This window comes from Pan paniscus, chromosome 11 (assembly GCF_029289425.2).
Source record: "Pan paniscus chromosome 11, NHGRI_mPanPan1-v2.0_pri, whole genome shotgun sequence".
Lineage (NCBI taxonomy): Eukaryota > Metazoa > Chordata > Mammalia > Primates > Hominidae > Pan > Pan paniscus.
The window spans coordinates 71372177-71386030 of record NC_073260.2 but is presented as its reverse complement, the minus strand read 5'-3'; the positions used below and the strand labels follow the sequence as shown (position 1 = coordinate 71386030).

General features: G+C 41.8%; 1 protein-coding gene across 4 annotated transcripts in view; it reads right to left on the bottom strand.

Moving 5' to 3' along the window:
- The window catches only part of GDA (guanine deaminase), a 103144-nt gene that overhangs the window by 56578 nt on the left and 32712 nt on the right, over positions 1-13854 (bottom strand). The gene's annotated exons all lie outside the window — the stretch shown is intronic.

The following is a 13854-nucleotide window of genomic DNA, read 5'->3' as shown; positions in this document are numbered from 1 at the left end:
TTTGCTTTTGGTCATCCAAAGACAAGCTGTGTGTGATTCCTCCTTTTCTGCCATAATATCAATCTGAGACTTCAAAAATTCTCAATTGAAGATACAAGGTATTAAAAATGGCTAATTGGAGAGGCGGAGCAAGATGGCAGAATAGAAGGCTTCACCAATCACCCCCTGCAAGGACACCAATTTGACAACTATATTAAAAAGCACCTTCATAAGAACTACAAATCAGGTGAGCAGTCATGGTACTTGGTTTTAACTTTATCTTGCTGAAAGAGGCACTGAAGAGATACAAAAACCAGTCTTGAATTGCATATGCTACCCCTTCCCTACCCCCCAGGGCGTGGTGATGTGGTGTGGAGAGCATTTCTGGGCACTGGTGGAAGGAGAGCATAGCAATTATGAGCCACCGAACTCAGTGCTGTTCTGTTATAGCAGAAAGAAAACTGGACCAAACTTAGCTGATGTCTGCCCACAGAGGGAGCATTCAAACCAGCCCTGGCCAGAGGGGAATTGCTGATCCCAGCAGTTGGGACTTGAGTTTCCACAAGCCTAGCCACAGACTACAGTGGGCTAAAGTGCCCAGAGGCCCTAATAAACTTAAAAGACAGTCTAGGCCCCAAGGACTACAACTTTTATGTGAGTCCTAGTGCTGAACTGGGCCCAGAGACAATAGACTGGGCCGGGAACGGGGGGAACACAACCTCCTGAGACACAAATTGGGGTGGCTGCAGGAGTGCTGGCATCACCCCTCCCCTAACTCCAGGCCACACAGCTCATGGCTCCAAAAGAGACTCCTTCCTTCCACTCGAGGAGAGGAGAGGGAAGGGTGGGGAGGACTTTTTCTTGCATCTTGGATACCGGGTCAGCCACAGCAGGATAGGGCACCTGTCAGGGGTGTGAGACTGTCTTTCTAGGCCCTAGCTCCTTGACAGCATTTCTAGACATACTTTGGGCCAAAAGGGAACCTGATGCCTTGAAGGAAAAGACTCAGTCCTGGTAGGATTCGTCACCTGCTAACTGAAGAGCCCTTGGGCCCTGAATAACCAGCAGCAATACCAGGTACTATGTTGAGGGCCTTTGGTGAAACTCAGCACATTCACCCAAGCTGTGGTGGCTATGGAGCAAGACTCCTTCTGCTTGAGGAAAGCAGAGGGTAAACGGTACTTTGTCTTACACTTTAGGTACCAGTTCGGCCACAGAAGAATAAAACATCAAGCAGTCTCCTGGAGTCCCCAGTTCCAGAACTTGGCTCTTAAACAGCATTTATGGATCTGCCCTGGGCCAAAGGGAAGCCCACTGCTCTGAAGAGTTTATCCCAGGCCAGGCAGAATTCACAAGTTGACTAAGAATCCTTGGGCTTTAAGGGAACATAGGCAGTAGTCTGGCAGGACTTCCAGGGGACCTGTGGTGGCAGTGGACACAAGGTAAGGCTCCTCCACCTTCAAAAAGGGGAAGGAAGAGTAGGAAGGACTGTATCTTGTGGTTTGAGTTCAGCCCAGCCACAGTACAATAGAACACCAGGTGGCTTTCTAAGTCTTTCGACTCTAATCGCTAGCTCCCTGACGGCACCTCCAGAACTGCCAGGGAACTGCGGTGACTTACTATACTGAAGGGAAGGATACAAGCCTGGCTGGCTTCACCACCTGCTGATTGTAGAGCCCCAGGGCCTTGAGTGAACATAGACAGTAGCCAGGGAGTGATTACAGAAAGCTGTGGACAACACCCAGTGCTGTGCTGGCTTCAAGTCTGACCCAGCACAGTCATAGTGATTGTGGCCATAAGAGTGATTGTGGCCACAAGGGTGCTTGTGTCACTCTACCCCGAGCTTCAGGTGGTTAAGAACAGAGAGAGAGAGACTGTTTGGGAGATAGTAAGGGAAGAGAACAAGAGTCTTTGCCTGGTAAACCAGAGAATTCTTCCAGATCTTGTTCAGGACCATCAAGGCACTACCTTTACGAGTCTGCAAGAACCACACTGTTACTGGGCTTGGGGTGCCCCCTAAAGCAGATATAGCTTAGATCACAACACCAAAGTCCTTTCAAATACCTGGAAAGCCTTCCCAAGAAAGACAGGTACAAACAAGCCCAGATAGCGACAAGTACAATAAATACCTAACTCTTCAATGCCCAGGCACAAACAAACATCTACAAGTATCAAGACATTCCAGGAAAAAAAAAATGACCTTACCAAATGAACTAAATAAAGTACCAGGGATTAATCCAGGAGAGAGAAAGATATGTAACCTTTCAGAAAGAGACTTTAAAATACTTGTTTTGAGGAAACTCAAAGAAATTCAAGATAACACAGAGAAATAATTCAGAATTCTATCAGATAAATTTAACAAGGAGATTGAAATAATTAAAAAGAATCAAGGAAAAATCCTGAAGCTGAAAAATACAATTGGCATAATGAAGAATGCATCAGACTGTTGTTGTTTGTTGTTGTTGTTGTTGTTGTTGTTTTGAGAAGGAGTCTCGCTCTGTCACCAGGCTAGAGTGCAGTGGCACCATCTCGGCTCACTGCAACCTCCACCTCGTGGGTTCAAGTGATTCCTGTGCCTCAGCCTCCTGAGTAGCTGAGATAACAAGCCTGCACCACCACACCCAGCTAATTTTTGTATTTTTAGTAGAGACGGGGTTTCACAATGTTGGCCAGGATGGTCTCGATCTCCTGACCTAGTGATCTGCCTGCCTTGGCTTCCCAAAGTGCTGGGATTACAGGTGTGAGGCGCCGTGCCCGGCCCAGAGTGTTTTAATAGTAGAATTGATCAAGCGGAAGAAAAAATTTGTGAGCTTGAAAATAGGCTATTTGAGGCCAGGCACAGTGGCTCATGCCTGTAATCCCAGCACTTTGGGAGGCCGAGGCAGGTGAATCACGAGGTCAGGAGTTCAAGACCAGCCTGGCCAACCTGGTGAAAACCCGTCTCTACTAAAACTACAAAAATTAGCTGGGCGTGGTGGTGGGCACCTGTAATCCCAGCTACTCAGGAGGCTGAGCAGAGAGTTGTTTGAACCCGGGAGGCAGAAGTTGCAGTGAGCCGAGATCGCGACACTGCACTCCAGCCTGGGCAACAGAGTGAGACTCATTCTCAAAAAAAAAAAAAAAATGCTATTTGAAAATACACAGTCAGAGGAGACAAAAATAAAAAGAATAAAAAACAATGAAGCAAGCCTATAGGATCTAAAAACCCACAAATTCAATAACTCATAGATTTGCTTCTAAAGAGGAGGTAGGAAAAGAGATAGGGATGGAAAGTTTATTCAAAGGGATAATAAAGAACGTTCCAAACCTAGAGAAAGATACCAATATCCAGGTACAAGAAGGTAACAGAATACCAAGCACACTTAATCGAAAGAAGAGTACCTCAAGGCATTTAGTAATCAAACTCTCAAAGATCAAGGATAAAGAAAGAATCCTAAAAGCAGCAAGAGGAAAGAAACATGGCTAGGCATGGTGGCTCATGCCTGTAATCCCAGCACTTTGGGAGGCCGAGGTGGGTGGATCACCTGAGGTTAGGAGTTCAAGGCCAGCCTGGTCAACATGGTGAAACCCCATCTCTACTAAAAAATACAAAAAATCAGCTGGGTGTGGTGGTGGACACCTGTAATCCCAGCTATTTGGGAGGCTGAGGCAAAAGAATCACTTGAACCCAGGAGGTGGAGGTTGCAGTGAGCCGAGATTGCGCCATTGCACTCCAGCCTGGGCAACAAGAGCGAAAAGAATCAAGCTACTCCAGAGGCTGAGGCAGGAGAATGGCGTGAACCCGGGAGGCAGAGCTTGCAGTGAGCCAAGATAGCACCACTGCAGTCTGGCCTGGGCAAAAGAGCAAGACTCCGTCTCAAAAAAAAAAAAAGAGCCTTCCCTTTACTTTCTCCCTGTACTTTTGCCCAGTCCACCAGCCATCTTCTTCCTCCATTTTCCTTGTCGAGGTTAGATTTCACTATCTATTATTTCATATTTCCATTGTCTTTTACTTAACATACAGCTGGTAAAAATAACTGAATCCCACTTTCCCTTTTTCTGGGCTGCACCTGAGTAGCCATGCAGTACTGGAACAAGGCACGCAGCACAGTAGATGGAATAGCCATAGTCACCAAGCTCAAATGTGCCCCTACCAAGGCTTCTGCCTGGCACCCTACGATATTTCTCTAGCACTGTGGTCTTTAACTGTCAATAAAAAGATAGAAGTCCTCATTGCTTATCAATTGACAGATCATTTAAGATATTTTTGATAGATTAATATGTAAATTTATCACATAACAAGTTCAAAGAATTGAATAATATTGCTACAATGAAACTTTTTCCATTCGCATCTACTCGATTTATGTTAAAATTATTCCTAAAACTCACATCTATAAAAATGGAAAATAAGAAAAAATTGATGCTGCCCCTTATTTTATTCTACCAACAACTAACAATCATTCATAGATATATTATCAAACTGGATGAAAAAAACTTTTTACACTTAACAAATTACTTTCAAAACGTGTAATACAATTTTTTTTTAATTTTCTTATATTCCCAGGCCACTGTAAATGCTTAAATTTATGTACAGATATTTTACTACAATGGTTGATCAACGGAAGGCTTTCAAGTATAAAAATATATTGCATTAGTAAAAAGTCTGTGAGGGAAGTAGAATAGAATTAGTAATTCAAGAAGAAAAGGGGATTACAGTTGCCCCTTGAATAATGCAGGGGTTAGGAGCACCGTAGTCTAAAATGAGCGATAACTTTTGACTTCCCAGAAACTTAACTACTAATAGCCTACTGTTGACCAAAGACTTACCAATAACATAATCGACATAATCAACATAAAGTTAACTAACACATATTTTCTATATTATATGTATTATATACTGTATTCTTCACTAAAGTAAGCTAGAGAAAAGAAAACATGGTGGGGTGAAGTGGCTCATGCCTGTAATCCCAGCACTTTGGGAGGCCAAGGCGAGCGGATTGCTTGAGGTCAGGAATTCGAGACCAGCCTGGCCAACATGGTGAAACCCCGTCTCTACTAAAAATACAAAAATTAGCCAGGCATGGTGGCAGGTGCCTGTAGTCCCAGCTACTTGGGAGGCTGAGGCAGGAGAATTGCTTGACCTGGGAGGCGGAGGTTGCAGTGAGCCAAGATCATGCCACTGCACTCCAGCCTGCACAACACAGCAGAGACTTTGTCTCAAACAAAACAAAAACAAACAAACAAAAAAACAAGAAAAGGAAAGAAAACATTAACAACCTACTCTCACAATAACTAACCCACTCCCTTCATAATGGCATTAATCCATTGATTAGAGCTTCATCCCTATGACCCAGTCACTTTTTAAAGGCCCTACCTCTTAATACTGTTACAATGGCAATTAAATATTAACATGAGTTTCAGAGAAAACAAACATTCAAACCATAGCATTCTGCCCTGGTCCTACAAAACTCATGTCCTTTTCAAGTACAAAACATATTCATTTCTTTTTTTTGTTTTGTTTTGAGATGGGGTCTTACTCTGTCACCCAGGCTGGAGTGCAGTGGGCATGATTTCGGCTCAGTGCAACTTCCACCTCCCAGGCTCAAATGATCCTCCCATCTAAGTCTCCAGAGTAGCTGGGACCACAGGTATGTGCCACCACGCCTGGCTAACTTTTGTATTTTTGGTAGAGAAGGGGTTTCACCACGTTTCCCAGGCTAGTATCGAACTCCTGAGCTCAACTGATCTTCCTGCCTTGGCTTCCCAAAGTGGTAGAATTACAGGCATGAGCCATTGTATTTGGCCTAAAATAGATTCATCTCATTCCAGTAGTCCCAAAAGTCTTAAGTAGTTGTTCCAGCATCAATTCAAAAGTCCAGAGTCTCAGGTCAGGCGTGGTGGCTTACGCCTGTAATCCCAGCACTTTGGAAGGCTGAGGTGGGAGGATCAATTGCGCCCAGGAGTTTGAGACCAGCAGCATAGCAAGACCCCATCTCTACTAAAAAAATCAAAAAAATTAGCCAGGTATGGTGATGCATGCCTGTAACCCCAGCTATTCAGGAGGCTAAGGTGGGAGGATCACTTAAGCCTGGGAGGTCAAGGCTGCAGTAAGCTGTCATCACACCACTGTAGTTCCAGCCTGTGTGACAAAGTGAAACCCTGTCTCCAAAAAAAAAAAAAAAAAAAAAGTCTAGAGTCTCCTCTGTATCAGATGTGGGTGAGACACCAGACAGGATTCATCCATAGGCATATTCCTACAGCTGTGAGCCTGTGAAATCAAATAAGTTATCTACTTCCAGAATACAATGGTGGGGCAAGCATAGGATTGACAGTTCTGTACCAAAAGGGAAAAATAGGCAAAAAGAGAAGAGTAACAGACTCCAATTAAGTCCAAAACCCAATGGGAAAAAACACTTTAAGCCCTCAATTTAGAGAATAATCTTTGACTCCATTTTCTGCATCCTGGGCACACAGGTCTTGGGCAGCCCCACTCCTATGGCTTTCCTAGACCCAGCCCATGCTTCATAGGTTGGAGTCTCCTGCCTGCTGCTCTCCCAGGCTGAGGTTGCATGCTAGTAGCTCCACGATCCTGGAGTCTCAGTGCCAGTCCTGCTCCCAGGGCTCCACTAGGCATTACCCCAGTGAGGACTCTCTGTGGCAGCTCTGGCACTAACCCCAACCCCACATTTTTGTGCAGTATTGCCATAGTTGGGGCTCTCTGCAGTGGCTCTGCTTCTGTGACAAGTCTCTGCCTGGGGCTCCAGGCTATTTGCAACATACTTTGAAATCTAGGTGGATGAAGCCATGCCCCCATAGATCTTGCATTCTGCATGCCTGCAAACTTAACACCACATGGATGCAACCAAGATTTGCCACTTGCATCTTCTGAAGTTGTGGCCTGAGCCACACATGGACCTGCTTGAGCCATGGTGGGAGCAGTGAAAGAGCTCTGTGCTGGAATGCAGAAAGCAGAGATGTGAGGTCGGTCTGGGCAGGGAGCCTGTGTAGGTTGCTCCTAGCCCAACCCCTCAAACTATTCTGCCCTCTTAGAACTCTGGGCCTGTGATGAGCAGGGCAGCCTCAAAGATCTCTGAAATGCCTTCAGGGTCTATCTCCCATTGTATTGATGGTGGCTCTCTTCTGTCTGTGTTAATCTCGTCAGTAAATGGTCTCTTGGTTCCACACTAGAATGCTTTTTTGTTGTTTACATGGCCAGGCTGCAAATTTTCCAAATCTTTTCACAGAGCTTCCTTTTTCATTATAAATTCCATCTTTAAATCATTCCTTTCCTCTAGCATCTTACTATAAGCGGTTAAAAGTAACCATGCATCAGCCTGAATGCCTTGCTGCTTAAATATGTCTTCAGCTAGATATCCTATTTCATCACTTTTAAATTCCACCTTTCACAAAGCCCTCAGTTATAGACACATTTCAGCCAAGTTCTTTGCTACTTTATAACAAGGATGGCCTTTGCCCCAGTTTCCAATACCTTGTTTCTCAGTTCCATCTGAGATCTCATCAGAACAGCCTTTACTGTCCATATTTCTATCAACATTCTGGTCATGACCACTTAGGTAATCTTTAAGAAGTTCAAAACTTTCCCCAGTCTTCTCTTCTTCTGAGCCTTCACCAGAATCACTTTCAATGCTCCATTTACAGCAATCTAGGCTTTTTCTAGCCTGCTTCTCCAAATTCTTCCAGCCTTTACTCATTGCCCAGTTCCAAAGCCACTTGCATATTTTCAGGTATCTATTATTCCAACAACCCTGGTCTTGGTACCAATTTTCTGTCTTAGTACATTTTCTCCTGCTACAACAGAATACCACAGATTGGTAATGTATAAAGAGCAAAATGGGTTTGGCTCACCGTTTGGGAGGCTAGGAATTCCAAGAGCATGGCACCAGCATCTAGCCAGAGTCATCATACAGCAGAAAGGTGGAAAGGCAGGCAAGAGCATGTGAAAGAGGGAAGCACTCGAGGCCAGAGTCATTTTATAACAACTCACTGTCAAGATAACCACTACTATGGTAACAAGATTAATCCATTTATGAGAGCTCTGTCCTCACGGCCTAATCACTTCTGAAAGGCCCCACCTCTTAATACTATTACAATGGCAATTGAGTTTCAACATGAGTTTCTGAGAGGACAAACATTCAAACCATAGCAGGTGTCTAAATAATGACAGTGCTTATCTCTTTAGGAAAGAAGTTGAGAGTGACTCCACTTTCATCTTTACTCCTTTTTAGATACAAAGTTGTTAATAATAAATGTCTTATTCTAGCCAATGTACTAAAAATATGCATTAAGTGTATATGAAAATGCAAAGTATGAAAAATAGGAATATATATGCATAGTCTCTACTCATAGAGCTTAAGGTTTAGGAGTTAAGACAGGCAGAGGTAGAAAATGAATTAGACATGAGAAGGGAGGATGAGGAAGTGCAATGGCCCTGTGGGTTCCAATGGAGAGATAATAAGTGTGATCAGCGAAGATTTCAAAGAAAAGGCAGAACTTGGACAGTGATTGGTAGGACTTGGTACTTGGTAAGTATCCAGGGTTGTGGGAAAAGGGATGGAAGGGGTAACAACAGGAGCAGCAGAAAAGAGGCAAAAAGCTACAAGATGTGAAATAGACAGGAGTATTCTATAAATAACATGGAAGTGTTGGGTTGGGGAAAACCTTAATTCACAAATCAAGTATTTAATAGATTTTTGTCTTGCTTTCGTTCATGTTTTCACTCAGAAAGTACTTCCTGAGTGCTTCCTGTATGCTCAGGATTATTCCAGAGACTGGGAACAATAAATTGATAAAGATATACTTCACAGTGAGGGTTATGGTGAAAATAAAGAGAGGTAAATAGACTAAAATGTGGAGTGTGATGGTTTCTCCGAAGAATGAGGTTTAAGCAGAGACTTGCATAAAAGGAGAGAGTGAACCACTTAGACATTTGGGGAAGAGCATTCCAGGCAGAGGGAATATCTAGCAAGGACCCCAAAATGGGAGTGTGCTTGGCAGGTTCTGAAACACCAGAGAGGCTAGTGGGGATACAGTACAAGGACTACAAGAAAGACTGATAGAAGATCAGATCAGAGGTAGCCAGGGATCAGCCCTGAGATTTATTTTCAGGTAATCTCTAAAAAAAATTTGGAAAGCAAATGTGGCAAAATTACAAAGTATGATTGATGCTTTCTTCATGGGGCTACTGCTTTTTCATCCCAAGGTTTCCTGGATTTATGCAGGAAACCCGTTCACTCATTCACCATCTAGTGGGTACCCACCATGGCCAATTGGCCTTCCCCTTCACAGGCCACACTCTAGGTGGGCTGTTAAGCATATACACAAGTCATTAAAAACCAAGTTTCACAAATAATAAAGTCATGGTCCCAGCTGGCAGGTATCTTCTCAACTGGCCACTTGTTTTCCAGATGAAATTGATTCCCTTCTGCTAAGCAAACAACTCCAAGTGCTTTCTTACTTGAAACTGGGACTATTTAGGATGAGCAATAATGAGAATGTCGGGAATACTAAAGCCAAAAGCAGATGAGTAATGGCTGTCAGCTAATGAAAAAAACTGCTGCAAGATACAGGCTTCAAACACCAGATGGCAAATTTGGGCAAGAGGCTTGTTGCTATGGAACAAAGTAAACTGCTCTTTGAGCCACTGTGAAATAGCTCAGCCATCCAACAAAATAAAAGAACATATTTCAATCCATTATACAAAATCCACTCTTACGTCACTGTGAGGGGAGATAAAACCAGATAAAAATATGAGGTCTCAAAATTTCTTGAAGTTTTTGAACAGAGACAAAAATTGCCATATTAGCTCAGTTCATGTCAAACAGATTAATGGAAAAGAGAGATGAAGTGAGATTGCCTTAAAATAAAAACCAAAGTGGGGGAAAAAACCCCGTCGGACTAGTACAATGGGGCGAATAATGTTACAAAGGCATCAAAGAATAGCATGAGGCATGAGGGACTTAGATCTTCAGATCCAATATTCTCATTTCAGAAAGAAACAGGCCAGGTTATTTTAAATGCCTAAGGTGCAGGGGAAGCCATATCTCCTAAACTAGACATGTCTTCCGAGATTCTTCCAAAACTTTATGATTGCTTCTGTAATAGTATAAACCAAGGATCAGCACAGTTTCCCTAAAGGGTGAGACAGTAAATATTTTAGGCTTTGCGGGCCATATTGTGTCTATTGAACTACTTAAATCTGTCGCTGAATTGCAAAATCAACCATAGACAATATAGTAGCAAATGGCTATGGCTATATTCCAATATAAGTTTATTTACAGGAACTGAAATTTGCATTTTATGTAATTTTCATTTGTTATAAAGTCTTCTTCTTCTTCCTCTTCTTCTTCACTTTTTTTCAATCATTTTAAAACCATACTTAGCTCACAGGCCATATAACTCAGTCAGGGAGCTGGATTTGGCCTGTGGCCTACAGTTGCCAAGCTCTGATATGAACTCCTAAAAAGATGCATGTAAATTAAAATTATATAACTTGAAAACCATCCCAGTGGCTTTCACTAGCATTTCTCTGAAACTTTATATTTATTTATGATTAGCTTCCAAATGGAAATAACATTTAACATTTTTCTTTAACGTCAGGGACTGATCAAATGCCCTTGGTATTTGATCAGAGTACAGACTCTGGTGGCTTACAAGTATCATTCTGTAGTAGAAAACAAACACTCCTTGATAGATGAAGGACGTACCTTTAGGAAGCAACCAAGATGTCCTTCAGTAGAAGAACGGATAAATAAACTGTGGTACATCCAGAAAACGAAATATTATTCAGTAATAAAAATAAATGAGCTATTAAGCCACAAAAATACATAGAGAATCTTACATGCATATTACTAAGTGAAAGACACAAATCTGAAAGAGCTTCATATTATATGATCCCAACTATATGACATTCTGGAAAAGGCAAACTATGGAGACAATAAAAAATCAGTAGTTGTCAAGGGTTGGAGGGGGAAGGATGAATAGGCAGAGCAGAAGAATTTTAGGACAGTGAAAACACTCTCTATGATACTATAATGGTCAATACATCATTATACAAGTGTCCAAAACCACATAATGTACAAATCCAAGAGTGAGCCCTAGTATAAACTGTGGACTTTGGTTGATAATGATGTGTCAATGTAGGTTTATCAGTTGTTGCAAATGTAGCATTCTGGTGGGGGATATTGATAATGAGGGGGCTGTGCATGTGTCCCGGCAGGGGATACATGGGAAAGCTCTGAACCTTTCTCTCAACTTTGCTGTGAACCTAAAACTTCTCTAAAAATTAAATTTTTAAAAGATAAGTGCAAAGATTCAAGATTTGTAATAGTAATTTAATGTAATGCTTATGTTGCAAAGTGGTATAAGGTATAGACAGTCAAATCTGAATAAAGAAAATAATACTCATGGCAGGAAAAAAGGTAACTTTAATAACTCTTCTGATCTCTGTAGAAGACACCACTAATCAATCATTGGTATTTAACACATTTTTATTAGAAATATAAAGCAACATATTCTAAAATGATGGGATGTCTGATAATAATAAAGAGATTAAAATATATTTCCTATGTGCCAAACACCATCCTACATACTTTACATGTGTTAACTTGTTTAAACCTCACAAGAACCCTATGAGGCACTATTACTAGCCCCATTTTGCAGAGGATAAAATTGAGGCACAGAGATGTTAAGTACCTTGCCCAAAATTACGCATCTGGCAGGTAATAAATCCTGAATTTGAACCCCAGTTGCCTACAGGCTAACGGCCATTAGACACTACGTTATGTATTTTTTCATGTAATATTTTAAAAACCAAACAGCCTTTTCCTTTTCTTTTTTTCTTTATAAACTATTTCTTTGTGCCTTTCCTTTCCTTTTCCTTCCATTCATATAGCCCCAGCAGGTGGGCCTGGTGGATCCAGGAATGCAGAGGTAGTTGGGGCTAAGGGAGCAGTCAAGGCTGAGAATGCTAATAGGGTCAGGGGAACTGGGGTTGGAGAAGTGCAGTGTCAAGGAGGCAGGTGGAATGGGCAAGGCTGTAGCTGAGGAGACAGTCCCCAGGGTCAGGAGGTTGATTACATATAGGAGTAATATATATTTACATATATTTACATACATACATATACATTACATGCACACACATACTAGCTTTATCTGCTGAGAGGCCTAGAGACAATGAAACCCAGATGCAATCAGCACCCCTAGTTCTCAGATCTTGGTTTCTAAATACCATTCTCCACAAAACAGAACCAAGTGACTCCAGGGCTCATTCCAGGGCTCTGGTAAGGAAAATACAAGATGAATCTAGAACATAATTTTGTGCCAAAAGTAAGGAAGTGCTAGAATATAGTCAGAAAGTAGTCAAAAGGACAAAGAAGCCACTTTAAACAAACTCCCACTAGGTAAATCTGGGCCAATTTGAGCATCAAAATAAATAAAAATACTAACAAATTAAAATCCAAAGAATAATATGGGAATCCATGAGTCCACAATGATAAGTAAATGAATGAGTACATGAGTGAGAATGGAGAGTTCTTTCTTCCAGTGGAATACCAACTAATACATGTGGAAGAAATGACACAATTAGAAAATGAGCATTTGGCATCCATCATCATAAAAAAATGATTCATGCAAAAATCATCAATGAACACTAAAACTAGTGGGTGAAAATTTGTTGAGAAACAGGATATTTATATAATTATCAAAGTATTTCCCCACAAAGTTTATTTTACAAAGAGAAGTGCAGAAAGCTGGCCCACACCACCTCAGCCAAGTGACCAAAGTTAACATCACCAATAACGGGACAATTCCACATCCTGTGCCTCCTGATATGATGCACTGAGAGCACAGCATCATTTCTCCGATGTCCCTGCCAAAAATGCACGACCTGAATCTAATCATGAGGAAACATCAGACAAACCCAAATTAAGGGACAGTTTGAAAAAAGAAGAAACTCTTCTATATTCTTGAAAATTATCCAGAGCATGAAAGACAAAGAAACACTAAAGACCCATTACAGATGAAAGGCAACTAAAGGAATATGATACATAAATGGATCCTGTGGTTCTGGAGTGGATTCTGAATAAGAGGAGGGGAAATAGCCACCAAGGGCATTATTGGGTCAGTGGGCAAAGTTTGAATGGGTCTACAGATCATGTGGTAGAATTATACCTATGTTAATTTCCTGACCCAGATAATAATTCATGATTATGTAAGGCAGTGTCCTTATTTTTTAGGGAAAAAAAATAAAGTATTTAGACTCCAACAGCATGTCTATAACTTACTCTCAGTCCAGAAAAATGTGTGTGTGTGCGTGCATGTGTGTGTCTACCTATATATGTAGAGAGAGTAGAGAATAATGAAGCAAATTTTGTAAAATATTAGCACTGAGAATCCGGGTGAAGTCTATAGCAGCATTATTTTGTATATTCTTGTGACTTTTTGAATCATTTTTTAATGAATTAAAAATAAAAAATTTTAACTGAAAAACTAAACAGTATATTATTTGGAAACGCAAATGTAAAAAGTAAAAGTATAGGCTGGGTGCAGTGGCTTACACCTGTAATCCCACACTTTGGGAGGCTGAAATGTGAGGATTGCTTAAGCCTGGGAGTTCAAGGTTGCAGTGAGCTACCATCACGCCACTGTGCTCCATCCCAGGTGACAGAGCAAGACTCTGACTAAAAGAAAAAAAAGAAAGTGAAAAAAGATAGTGAGGCCAGGCGCAGTGGCTCACGCCTGTAATCCCAGCACTTTGGGAGGCCAAGGCGGGTGGATCACCTGAGGTCAGAAGTTCAAGACAAGCCTGGCCAAGATGGTGAAACCCCGTCTCTACTAAAAATACAAAACTTAGCTGGGCGTGGTGGCGGGCGCTTGTAA